General features: G+C 35.1%; 1 protein-coding gene across 2 annotated transcripts in view; it reads left to right on the forward strand.

The window, feature by feature from the left end:
* The first annotated feature begins 220 nt into the window (after positions 1–220).
* LOC145303664 (uncharacterized) overlaps positions 221–14415 on the forward strand; it is a 1499272-nt gene continuing 1485077 nt past the window's right edge. For both annotated transcript variants that reach the window (XM_080145262.1, XM_080145263.1), the window contains exon 1: positions 221–379. The gene's annotated coding sequence lies outside the window, so the exon portion shown is untranslated. The remainder of the gene's footprint in view (positions 380–14415) is intronic.

The raw sequence follows: 14415 nt of genomic DNA on the forward strand, positions 1-14415 counted from the left end.
GACCAGATAAGCTTAAGATTGTCAAGCTCCTGCTGATAGCTGAATGACTGGCCCAAGATTGTGATAAATAACGGAATTTTGTTTTCAAGCATGTGGCGAAGCTATGTACGGTATGTAAATAAGCCAAGCGCCATACAGTGTATGACTTAGCAAATCTTGTTGGATGATTCGTTTAATTACTATGCATTATTAAATCCTTATGCATTATTTTTCTTTCAGAAAATGGACGCATTTAATCCATCCGACTTCGTTGATATACTGTCGCAGATAGACACTCAGATTGACCAGCAGAAAACAATAAACAAATAAGAAGATTCAATTTACAACAAAAGAAAGACACGCTTGGAAACAGACAAGCTTGGTTCAAACCTTGGTTAAGGTAATCCTTTTATTTACATATACGTATACTAACAGTATATCCGTCCTATGACGGTTATAATCAATATGAATAACAATTTGAGCTACACATTTTCATACCTTCGAATAAACAAGAAACATATGTACACACTAGCCATCATACAAGTGACAAAATAATTTATTTTTTCAGCTTATGTAACAAAACATAATTTTTTTTCTGCTCATGAAACTAAACGTAATTTACTCTTTGTCTTGGTAATATAACTAAATATATATATATATATATATATATATATATATATATATATATATATATATATATATATATATATTGATGCTCAATTTAGAATGTCATTAAATAATATAAAAAAAAACTGATGTAGAGGATTTTTTGTTTTTGCTAAATATTTTTCTGTTTGACTTATTGGTTATGGTCACTTAAACAAATACTGATCAAAATTCGTTATTGTAAATATTTAACTCGTCCAGTCTGTGTGAGAGTGCACTGTAATTTCTACGAATTGGATAGATAATCATTATGCATGTGACATGATCACAGAAAAAATAACCTTGGCCTGGTGTTGCCTCTAACAAAACCTTGAACAAAAGAAACCAAACATATATGAAACATGTCACGATCAGAAGAAATATCTGGGCGTCACCATCATCAAGAGGGTACATTGATTGCCAATATTGGAGTCCTGTTCGGTATCCTGCGAATATTGGCTTTACTGGAACTGAAGTAGATGATCTGCTTGGATTAGATCTGCTGTCTACTTGCTGGAATATTATTTATCTGTTTTCTACAGATTATTTCGTGGTTTTTGCCTCACCGCAATGTTTACATACCTTCTTTTTTATATAGGCATCACCACTTATCAAGGCCAAGAGGCCACTCGAGGACGATGGTTAAAGAGTGTACAGTAGATATTGGACAATATAGTAATCGTTATTAATGGAAAGTCGGTAAATTTGTTAACTTATATGGAACGGTTCATCAAAAACTTGTTTACGTTAGACTTAAAGACAACCATATTGTAGTCAGCTGGAAAGCAGGAAAACGGAAGATAATTCCACAGGCGTGCAGTTCTAAGAAAGAAGCTTTGTTCATGGAATCTACGTTTAGATTTAGGCACACATAAATAGGTGAAATTAGTGATAATGTTTTCTGCTACACGGGTGCTTCTTTTGAAAGTCTAGCGAGGGAGGACCATATATTGGAGCTCCCTATGCTGCGGCCGAACAGACCAAATCTGCGACGATATACATTCATATTAGACCCACTGCATATTTACACTGGTGTTTACTCAGAAATGTACTGGCGATCTCGTTTTGTGTTGTGCTCTGCAGTCTTGAACGTGATGCCTCAAAACTATGTGAATGAACATGTATCACTGTCGCATTTTCGGAGTTCTGTATTGGCTAACTATCGTGATATTCCTAAGTTTTATGCATTCCCTAATTAGCTAAGTAGCCTCTGTCTATTGCTAACGGGTTTTATGACCATGACTTAATAAAGAAAAAGACTTATTTCATGTAACAGAATACAAGTCAAATATATGTAAGGAAATGTTATCAGTACAAACCAAAAACAACTCGACTAGCTACAACCACTATCAAAAATTCTCACACTCTCTAACTGTGCCTAAGTCTAAACGCAAATATCATGAACTAAGATTCTTTCCTAGAACTGCCCGCCTGTGAGACACTGTTCCGCTGGCCTGCTTCCCGGCCGACTACAATATCGCGGCCTTCAAGTCCAATATTGTTCTTGTTGAACAATCCCCTTAAATAATCAATTTCTTCCCAGCTTACACCATTAACGACTGATACACTACCACTTTACATTCATTACCATTTATCCTCGAGTAGCCTTCGGCCTTGGCTCAATTAACGATTACTAGACTACCACCTTACATTCAATCACCCTTATCCTCGAGTAGCCTTCGGGTCTTAATAAGTGGTTACTCTTTTGTAAAAAAAAAAAACTTAGTTGAAAAATTCTGACTACAAACGAAATTAGGCTAGTTATGAAACAAACAGACTCTCTTAGGACATAATATTTATACCATCGATTTTCCAAGCATCAGTGTATATAGAAAGAAACGGGAAGCCGGCTTCAGTCGTATTCGGGCCCAGCGATTGGCTACATGGCCATACTTAGCCATACTGATAAATGGTATTAAGATGAATCATAATATGCATGTGGATAAATAAAATGTTTTATACACATACATATATACGCGTGTGCGCGTGTGAGCGTGTGCGCGTGTGCGTACAGTGCCTGCATTATGGTCTCTTAAATTCCCTATCGTATCTCGTGTTTTTCAATTTTAGACGTATCCCTCTTCTTTCTGTGATTCTCATGGATGGCTCTGCTCTTGAGAAGGAAATTAACCCGGAAACCTCTTGGTCTTTCTTTCTCATCAAATCTTTCTTTGGGTCCATATATTAGATTAATTGCTTTTTTTTTTCTGCTTCTCGTAAAGCTGGCCTCTCTATCGCTGTAAATACTTTCTCACGCTGGGGTTTTTCGTCTTTTCTACAAATTTACAATCAGACCATGTATGGAATACTATGGGCTGATGAAGCTGTGTCCCATTTGAAGGTCCTTGGTAAATTGCAGAAACGTGTTTGCGTTGATTGGTCCCACCCTTTCTTCTTATTTGCAATCTCTCTCTCCCTCCCTCCCTCTCTCTCTCTCTCTCTCTCTCTCTCTCAGACACACAGGCGTGATGCTACTAGCCTGTCTTTTTATTTATAAATTTCTGGCATGTATTCTTCAGAATGATTTATTCCGTTCGTCCTTTGTTCCAGCTCGTTGGACTCGTTAATCCAGTGGTCTTCATCAAGTCGCTGTTTTAATCGCTAAGTAGAGTTGCATATTCCAGCAGCTCTTTTCCAAAGGTGTGGGGGGGAGTCACAAAACGAGAGTTAAACGTGAGCTCGTAATGTATATATATGCTTCCACTTCCGGTTATAAAATAGATGAGTATTAACTTAAGAGGGCTTGATATGGGTATCTAAAACAGTCCCTAATTATCGGATTTGTAAACGACGGTACAAATGATTAATCTCATCTACAAATTTCTGTAAACAAAATATAAATAATACGCTCTTATTTTCAGATTTTCCTTATAATTGAACACTCTGCTGGATTTCTTTTTCCAATATATATATATATATATATGTGTGTGTGTGTGTGTGTGTGTGTGTGTGTGTGTGTAACAAAATTTAACTATTTATTTGCCATGAAGTATTATTTTTATATAGTTTTATCTTTCTAGTTTTACGAGCTCGAAAATTAAAACGTCTATGTAATAAAGATAACACAACACAAAGTCTTCCTAGTTTTATATCATTCTTATGCAAATATTTAATTCTGTGTTGCTCCTGTATGAATATAATATTCAAATGTATTGCTACTTTAAAAGTCTTTCAATGTTTTTCGTACTGACCATATTCATGATGATTTCACTGGGTGGGGGAGTTTTGTTTCAATTGATAAGAATGTCATAAAAATGTTTTTCTTGTTTGAAATCTTTATAGCTATAATGTTTTACCGATTTCTTATAACACAGAAAAGAAAACTATATAAATAAAGCAATAGATATGTGTGTCTGTTTGTAAATATTTAACCGATAGACCCTTAAACTACTTGTCACATAACAATGGAATTAAAAGAAAATAGCGATTATACATCAAGGATGGTTTATAACGAGTAAAATCTTTGTTTAGATGAATGACATATACCGGCAAGTTGAAATGCAACTTGCCGACATATTTCTACTTTTTTCTGCGCATACCCAAATTCAATTCATTTATTCGGGACATTTAATATTTCTTTTTTTCCTATCTCCCGATATAGTCGTCATTGGTAAGTCATGTTGCGGTTTCGATTCTAGCTGATGCCAATAACTTTGCAGTTAACTCTATATAACTAAGGTCATCAACTATCCGTATTTCCTCCTATAACAGACAACACGCTATGAAAGATACAAATATCTGTGCATGAGGTCGCCAAGCTAATCAAGAACCTCGATTCCAGTAAAGCAACTGGCCCTGACGGCATTCCAATTATAGTGTTGAAAAAGCTCCAGCCAGAACTTGTCCCCATACTTACAAAACAGTTTAAGCGTTGTCTTAAGGAGAAGTGCTTTCCAATACCCTGGAAAATCTCATCAGTATGCCATGTATTTAAGAATTCAGGTGATAAGTCATCTCCCTCTCAGTACAGATCAATAAGTCTCCTGTGTGTCATGAGTAAGTTGCTGGAATCCGTATTTAATATGGATAGAGAAGTAGTCAACCACCTCAGCAGAAATAACCTTCTTAGTGACATGCAATTTGGTTTCCGTTCTGCTAGATCTACAGCAGATGTGCTAACGGTTATATCTCATAGGATTAGTGAATCTCTCGATAAAGGCTTCCTTACTAGGGCAATTGTTCTTGACATATCGAAGGCCTTCGATAAGGTATGGCACAAGGGCCTACTCCACAAGATGTCCAGCTACGGTATAACTGGAAATGTTTTCTCAATCATTAAATCATTTCTCTTTGATAGGCTCATAAGAGTAGTGGTTGATGGGCAGAAATCAGAGGCCCACAGTATTAATTAACCAGGTGATGCAAACCAAGGGGAGCATTTTTTTTAGAGTATGAGGGGGTAAATAGATGTAGTATGTAGTGCTCATGTATGTGCGGATAGAAGGTGGATATGGAAGAAATCTGAAAAGAATATAAAATATAAAGAAAAATGATAATTGTAGGAACGCCAGAGACAGTACAAAAAAATCTGGAAACAGGATTTTTAAAAATTGGACTCAAAAGGAGGACTGTCATCATACAACGCACAGTATCGGTCAAAACAGCTGTAATATTTAGACAGATCTTTGAGTGTGATAACCAACACACATAACCAGGCAATGTCGACCATCCTCTGGTAGGTTGAAATAGAAATCACACGAAAACTATAGAATGGATATTACATGAAACCAAGAGAACTGAAACTGTCAGAAATTCGATAATCTGTCCCCCATCGGTTTTCTCTACATAACATACTCTTGAAGGGTAAAAGAGGGTGGAAATACAGAGAAGTGAGGACACGTTGCAAACTTTCACTGGACGTTGTGGAGAGTACTAGAACCTAGGAGAGATATTAAATTCAACATTGCGTTAGTAATGTATTCACGGAATAACTAGATACTCTATCGCAGGGTTTTCGAGATGGAATTCTGACTAATAATAATACTCTTACTAATTGTTCAGAATAACAGAATACATTATAGAACATCAAGTGTATTCAACATGGCGTATTATACTGATAGACAAGTTTAAAAATAATGACTTGTGTACCACAAACTAGAATATAAACCAAAACATTTAACGCGCCAACCGTGTTCCTTCCCTTTAAGCTATCGAAAAATAAACATGAAAGATGTAAAATTGAACCACTTCAAATTATAAATATATATATATATATATATATATATATATATATATATATATATAAGATAAAAATTACAATTAAATTTACCAAAATGATCCAAGATGGTAAAACTAAAGTATATTATAAATATAAAAAAAATTAATATTTATGAAGTAATCTCAACCAGATTTAAAAGCTCGATTAAACCAAATAGGAGATAGAGCTTATAATAAGAATAAGAAATGGGAACTCAATTAACTTTCTTGGAGTTATATTTTTGGATTTTACCGTCATTGGATTATTTACCTTTTACCAGACTATCCATTCACGTGTAATCACCTTTTTCTTCACCATATTCCCTCTGCTTCACTTTTTGTTATCAAGTAAGATCTTTGACTTACTTGTAGTTTCATCAAATACTTTTGTGTGCAAAATCCGATCCCGCATTTTGCTAATTCCTACCCTCTGATGAGAAGGAAAGTATTTCTTCGAAACTCCGCAGATTAAGGACTATCCACTTATCGAATGTTTCCTTTTCAGATTAAATATGGTTTTAACTCTTTTTCAAAGTGTTTTTAACATGTTTTATTAACTATTTGCTCTTACATATATATATATATATATATATATATATATATATATATATATATATATATAAGAGCAAAATCATATATATATATATGATTGCTTCTCTTACTTGTGCTAGGATTTTTCTAGGATTAACTATGGAAATGTTGAAAGCTGGCATCTTTGACTGTCCTCAGATCCGGCAGCTCATCAGAGATCCATTCAAAAGCTCGACGAACTAAGTGGAGCTGGAAGCATAGAAAGCATTTGTTCTGGTAGTGAAGAACTTTCTTGGCAACAATAAGGCCAGAAATTACACCGATCTCGTCGACAACATACTGACTGCTTTCAGAAAACTGGCCGTCAAGATGCACTACCTATTTTCACATATGGACTAGTTTCCTTGGAATTTGGATTCAATGAGTGATGAGCAGGGGAAGAGATTCCTTCAGGACCTGAAAGAGATGGAGACTAGGTATCAGACTGGTTGGGTCGCAGTCATGATGGCTGATTGGAATCTGAAGAAAGAACATCCTGACCCTGAGTATTCCAGTTCGAAGAAACGGCAACATGCCACCATTCAGTTGATAGTAATTGATTTTTCTATCAATTTATCAATATATGTGTGTTCTTCTCTTAAAAACATATTTAGGATGATATGTATTGGCAAAACTTGATAATGCCAGAAAAATGTAATCGATTTTGTCACAAGATCTGATTTTTTGTTTCAAACTGACTTAGCACAAAAACCCGATCTGATAGCGAGAAACGGATGTCATTTCCGCATTCAGCATTACAAACATACAGCATTACAAACATAAAGCATTACAAACATACGGCAGTGCAAACATAAATTGTAGAAATCTGTGCAACATACAAAAAGTAAAAAAACTGTTACCAAGTGTAATCATTCTGTTTTATTAAGAGTTAATCTTGAGTGGTTCTTAGCCTTGATAAGGTACGTTCAAAACTGAAACTTAATTATGGGGATTTCCAACACTGAAAATAATGCTCAGTTCTTGCATATAAGAAAATAGGCATTATATTTGAAGACTAGCCTGGCGTTGCCCAGGTGTTTGAATGTGTGTGTTGAGCAAACAAAAAAAGTGGTAGTAGGCAGGCTCGAACACGAACCGCGAAGGAGGCAAAAAACGTGAAAAAAAAACTCTGGCGTCTTTGCTGTTGTGTCCATCGCCAAACCGGAAGTGACGTGGGCTAAATCAAGGCTAGACAATCGAAAAGAGGTGATGACTTTCGAAAATATCGGCGATAAAAGCGACCCCCACCTGTAGAAAAGTGCCCAGTTAAGGGTAGACGAATTAATGTCTTTAACCAATTTTCGATATTTGTCGTCCGAAGGGTCGCGCTTCAAAACGATACCGATCTCGTAAAAATCGGTCGTCTCTGTCGAAAGTTTAAGGCAGACATACATACATACATACATACATACATACATACATACATACATACATGTAAACAGACAGGTGAGATTTATATAATAGATAAGCGCTGGAATTTGAATTAAGGACCGTTTTTAAGGAAGTCGAATAAATTAATTAAACAATTTTACTTGAGCAAGTACTACAGAATGATATACGATGAGAAAAAAGCAAAAATTCAGTATGACAGTTTGTATTCGATAAAACGTAACATGTGAACAGTTGTTCTATTTAAAAGTATGCGCTTACCCCAACAGTTGCTGGCTCTTAAATATATATCTGCATACATATATACGTATGCATACATTTGCACATATATAAAGACATATCCATATAACACACACATACACATATATATAGTACTAGCAGATATAAACGGCGTTGCCTGGCATTAAACGTAATGTTAAATTTTTCAAGGTCAAAGGTTAAGGTCATAATTGGTACGGCTTTTTATAAACTCCCTCACTTAGGGATGGTGCACAGCAAGTTGGGATTCGCCACGATCCCTAGGTAGGGAAGTTTATGAAGAGCCGCACAAAATATGACCTTATATTTGACCTTGACCTTGAAAATAGTGTGCAATATCCCTAGATTGCAGTTCATAATCATGTCAGGTTTGGTCAGGGTCAGTCCCGTGGTGTGGACTGTAGAGAGTATATATACAAAGGTTTTTACCTTTACCTTTGACCGTTACCTTACAAAATTGTGTGCACCATCACTAAGTAGCAGACCATCATGCCAAGTTTGGTCATGATCGGTCCAGTGGTGTGGGCTGTAGAAGAGTTATACACACACACACACACACACCAACGCTACTTCTTATATATATATATATATATATATATATATATATATATATATATATATATATATATATATATATATATACACTTGTTAGCAAAAAACTGGGCCAAACAAATGTTATACGTTTTATTGCACTAAAAGCTATATTGAACTACGAACAATTAAAGACATTTACTTTAATAAATGCTTAGTATGGAATCGCATCGCTTTTGATTTCTTTAAAAGATCAATCCTTTTAGACATGCTCTCAACCAAAGTGGAATTCTGTGAAGAGGAGATGCTATTCCATTCGCTTTTCACAGCTTCCCACAGTTTGTCATTGTTTGAAAAAGTGCTTCAAGCCAATGCACGAGATATTGTGGGCCAAATATTCTCAATTGGGTTTAAATCGGGGTTTTGACCTGGCCAAAATATCACATCAATTGAATTATCAGAAAATCATTTTTTGCGACTTTAGCAGTGTGTGCAGGGGCATTATCATGTTGAAAAATAATGTTCTTGGATATTTTCAGCTTCTGGATATTTGATAACAGTCCTGGTTCTAATATACGAATGTATTCCTTTGTATTGATTGACTTCTCACATCTAATAAGTTCCCCAACTCCTGCCGCAGTAAAAGTTCCCCATACCATTATCCCTCCATTCCCATGTATAAATGTTGTTTTTATGCAACTTGCTGAAAATCTTTCTCCAATTCTTTGAATGCACTATTCAGGAGCATCAGGAGCATCACTAACAAGACAAAATCTTGATTAATCTGACCAGAAAACATTCCTGAACCAGTCTGTATCTTTCTTGCCATAACACGAGAAAAATCTTTTTTTATATCATTAATGGTAAAAAAAATAGCTTATTTGCACACCTTTTAGAAGAAAATCTTATTTCTTTCATTCGTCTAGATATCGTATATATAGAAAGAGAATTTCCAGCCCTGTTTTGAATTCTTTGCTATGGTCAACGTAATTTTTCTTTCGATCCTTCAAAACAGTTTAACAATTTAAGCCTGTGGTCGTCTTTCAAAATGGATGTTCTAGGGCGACCAGATCCAGATTTCCTTTTTACCAAGCATTCGACTTCGAACCTTTGACCAATAGCTTCATTGAAGAAAGAGATGTTTTCACATTTTCTTTGCTTAAAATATTAAAAATCTGCTTGTAAGTCATTTTGGACTGCCTTAATCCTGAAATTCGGTTTTTTGTATCCTCGCCAAGATGTGGTCTTACCATTTTTAGGATTAATTTTTCCATTTATTATATGCTACAATAATAATGATCTGCAAACTAGAAATTTTCAGTTAAAATTAATAAAAATTCATGGAAAATGATTGAAAAATCGATTTCTTCCTTCTTTCACTCTTGGACCATTTTTTCTTGCTCATGAGTATGTGTATATATATATATATATATATATATATATATATATATATATATATATATATATATATATAACACATAAAATTTAAATAAACATACAAATTAAGATTAGGTCATCTCTGATCACAAAGAAATGGAAAAAAATCCTCATTAAAACTAACAAAGAAACAGGTGCGCGCGCTCATTGGCTATAATAAATGGTTGTGTGAATAATTAAGAATCTACATAGCTGACTAGCAATCCCAGTACTACGGGATTATAAAAAACGCGAAGTAACATCAACGCCATGCAATAAATAACATGATGAATTCTCACTAGGATGCAACGCGGAAAATTCTGTGTAGGTTGATTGCCATGCATATTTTCAAGATTTACTATATATATATATATATATATATATATATATATATATATATATATCATTCATAATATTTTATGTGGCTTATACGTGTTTCATTGAATGGTGGAAAAACACTAAACAACTAATCAGAGTGTATATGTTTTTCGGAAAAAACAAACAGTTTGAGATGTTTTCCCTTCGTTTAAAGCGAATGAAAGTTGATGAAAAGAAATGGAAACCCTTAAAATAATAAGATTAACAATATCACGAGTGGATTATGAGAATTTGTAACACAATTCACGGAAACTGTAGATAGAAATAAATCTAGAACTAAAGCTTGCTTATCTGCACGATCTACAGGGTGAGTCGGGGACGTGACTGTCAGTGCTAGGGAAGAGTTATAGAGAAGCCATATGTGTTGCTACCAGCTGCGTCTGTGTAATTCGAATAACTAAGCCAACTACTTTGGTGGACATTAAAATCCCCAAATATAAAGTGCCTTCAATGAGCTTCCAGACTTTTTTATACAGTAGACTCTTGAAAATTCATTATACTATTGCTATGACTGACCAATTTTTATAAGTTCAACTAGACAGCTACAGTAGGAATTGGAATACACCCTACTAAAGTTGTCACAGTTGTTGAATTTCAAAAACTGCGATCTGAATGTGAGGACGCTTCGCAAGAACAGTATGCAATAAAATTCTGTTTTAATCTTTGAAAGGCCACAGAAACGTATGAATCGATCATCAGTTTTTGAGTGGAATAAGAGACTCAAGGAAGGCAGTGAGTCTGTGAGCAATGATGAGAGGCGTGGTGGAAGTAAGAAAGTCAGAACACCAGTGGATTAGCTAAATAAAGAATTTCATGGATAAAGATTGTCGTGTGTATATAGAGACAATAAGTTCACATTTTGATGCCAGTGTGAGAACTGTACACAGAATTATTCGCGTGGAACTAAAGATGCGAAAGATTTGCGCGAAGTTTGTCTTTAGGGTGCTCAGAGAAGATCAGACAAAAGTTTGTATGACAGCAGGTCGAGCTGATCCATTAAAATTCCTGGTGCTCTGGTGACCGACGATGAAAGCTGGATCTACTGCTATGAGCAAGAGACCAAGAGCCAAAGTTTTCAGTCGTAGCATCCTGGCTTTCCCAGACCAAAGAAGGCCAGACAGAGCAAATCCACCCAGAAACTTATGATGATCCCTTATTTTTGACAGTACATTAATGATCTACATGCACTGGGTTCCCTCTCGACAGACACAATAAGGAATACTGTTGAGATCTTAAGGAACTAAGGAAGAGATTTCGTTGGAAGAGGCCAGCACTCTTCAAATCGGATCAGTGGCATTTTTCCACAGCCTATTTGACCAAATTGGGCATCAAGACAGTTCCTTAGCCTTCTATATAGTCTAGACCTTGCTTCCTGTGACTTTTGTTCATTCATTAAGCTCAATGAAAACCTTAGAGGCTGTCGTTATAGAACATTGTAGGAGATGAAAGAGGCTGCAACGAGATTGATTGAAACGCTTACAGAAGAGGATGTCCATGAGGCCTTTTAGCAGTTCTATTTGCAACCGGAGGAGATTACTTCGAAGGAGACTAGAGTTTCATGTGTGTACTATCAATAAAAGTGCCCATAAAAAAAAATCTAGAAACTCGTATAAGGCATCTCGTAGATGTACATAGGCATTAGGATCTAATAAGAGTGCTACATCTATACTGACATGTTTTATAGACATGTTTTATTAGAGTTCAGTTCTGATTCGATAGAGAAAGATAGAGAAAAATATGTGAAGAGGATGAGGATTCTTATTAAGTTTCCGTTTCAATTTGGAATCTTGAACACATGACAGAAATACCGTTAATAAAAAATGGTCTCTTATATTTCTAAAATCTATCTATCTATCTATCTACAATTATATAAATGCAGTTTTGTATGTGTGTGTGAGAGTTCGTTCCTTATAAACTCCGAAACGGCTAAACAGATTTTCTTTAAAATTTACAGAACTTTAGTGTAGAAGTCTGGGAGTGATCTTACTTAAATTTTGTCTCAGAATATCCTCGACAATTACCGATTATCTATCATCGCTAAAGCCATTTTCCATGTCGTCGCTTAGCAACAATGATAGAACAACGGACCGTGAAAATTTTATTGTGGGTAAGTTGATAGCGTTTTTTTTTTGTTTTGTTTTGTGTTTTTTTTTTTTTGTTTTTTACGACGTGATCCGTAGGTTCAAACTCCGCACTTAAATGTCTTAATATTTTTTCATTGATTGCAAAGAACTTTATAATATAATCAGTCCTTTATGTGCTTTAGACTATAAGTCTAAAGCACATAAAGGACTGATTATCTGAGTCTAAACTGCGTTCTCCACTCAAGAGGAAGATGTTACGAATGTAGACTCGAAATCCGTGCATATATTGGTCCGAATCCTTACAGCATAGACATTATGTAAAAATAGTTAGAGGGGATCGAAGAGTGTAGTTTGGTTAGTGCTAAGATAAGTTTGCTAGGAGAAAAGATGTCGCTTCTAAGCTCATGAATATTTGTGAATGTGAACTCTAAGCGAGGTGACAAATTGGGTTTTTTGGGGTTGTTGGCTGGTTTAAACGTGTTTCTTTGCTGTGTGTGACATTTCATTTATTTTTTTAATTTAAGGGTAGAGTGGGTTAGGGAAAGTAGGTTACTTTGATGCCAAATATACACAGAAAATAGATTATTAATCGAATTTTTCTAGATTGTTGTGGTTCGAAAAAAGCTTACAAGCGATAACTTCAAGGTTCCTTTCCATGCTCGACATGACATTACAATCATCCCGATAAAATATAAATAATGATAGAACAAACACCCTGAGCGCTTCCAGAGAGTTAGGGCTTCTGTACTATCAGTAGAAACAGCACCAGCGAGACAAACTGCCAAGCTTCTACCCTCAAGCTGTCAGTTAAGAGCGAACCGAACTAATCGCATGGGCATGAGTAAAAAGCAAGTGTTCACGAATTGTTTAGGCCAAAGATGGGAAAAGAGAAAAGATTATAGGGAAGAAGAGATGGATGGGTCACTGTCCTAGTCAGAAAACAAGGCCAAGCACTGGGTGTCCCTGATGAGTCCCTTAATGTACCTTCGTGCTTGGCTAATATATAAAAAGGAATGTGAAATCCGGGCGATAGGTAGGGCCTAACTTCTCCTTAAGCAATTCAGGTTTGCAGCCGGATAATTTATGCAAGTCATAAGTTCTTAGCGTGTTGTCGATAAGGACAAAGGAGACTATCACCCCCTAAATAATACAATTATAAATACATACACACATTGTATAATTATAAAAGAGAATTCAATTATTAAGGATGAGAAAATAAAAATACTTAACTAAAATTTTTAAATAGAAATGGACTTAGCACTTGCATAAGCCGATTTCTCAAAAAGTCGTCAATTATAACAGAAAATTTGACTATATAAGGATGGAAACAGAAAACCTCAACTAAAATTTTGTAAATAGAAAACGGGGACCATCAGCTGCCTACCATGTAATTGTTTCTGAGATTTAAAAACAGGACAGCTGTTAAATACATGATAATACCACTTCCCCAATAAAAAAAAATGTAAAATAATACGGTTACTATTTATACCAGTATATAAAAAATGAAAATAAAAAATAAAATATTAATAATATTAATAGTATATATATAAGCAAATTTAACAAGATTACAAGATCTATTCTGCGACATGTAAACTAGCATAAATGCAATGAGAATGAAAATGCATAAAAGCTTAAGTACGTTAGGTACCAGAAAGGCAAATAGATAAGAGGAAGGAAACCTAGCCATACATAAAAACCCAATATATATATATGTGTGTGTGTGTGTGTGTGTGTGTGTGTGTGTGTGTGTGTGTATGCGAAAACACTGCTTTAATTTAATATAATGTTTTTTTTACAGTTTCGCCTATGTATAATACTCTATTATGTTCGAGTAGATTTTTTTCCTACGTCTTGTTATGTTTTGTTTACATTGACAGTACCTATTTACTATGCCTCCCCACGGGACAGAGTTAGACACCAGGGTCGTTTTTTAACATGCATATCTAAAAACCCAATATATAGTCTGAAT

The sequence above is a fragment of the Euprymna scolopes genome, chromosome 19 (genome assembly GCF_053919585.1).
Source record: "Euprymna scolopes isolate OS-2025 chromosome 19, ASM5391958v1, whole genome shotgun sequence".
NCBI classification, from domain to species: Eukaryota; Metazoa; Mollusca; class Cephalopoda; order Sepiida; family Sepiolidae; genus Euprymna; species Euprymna scolopes.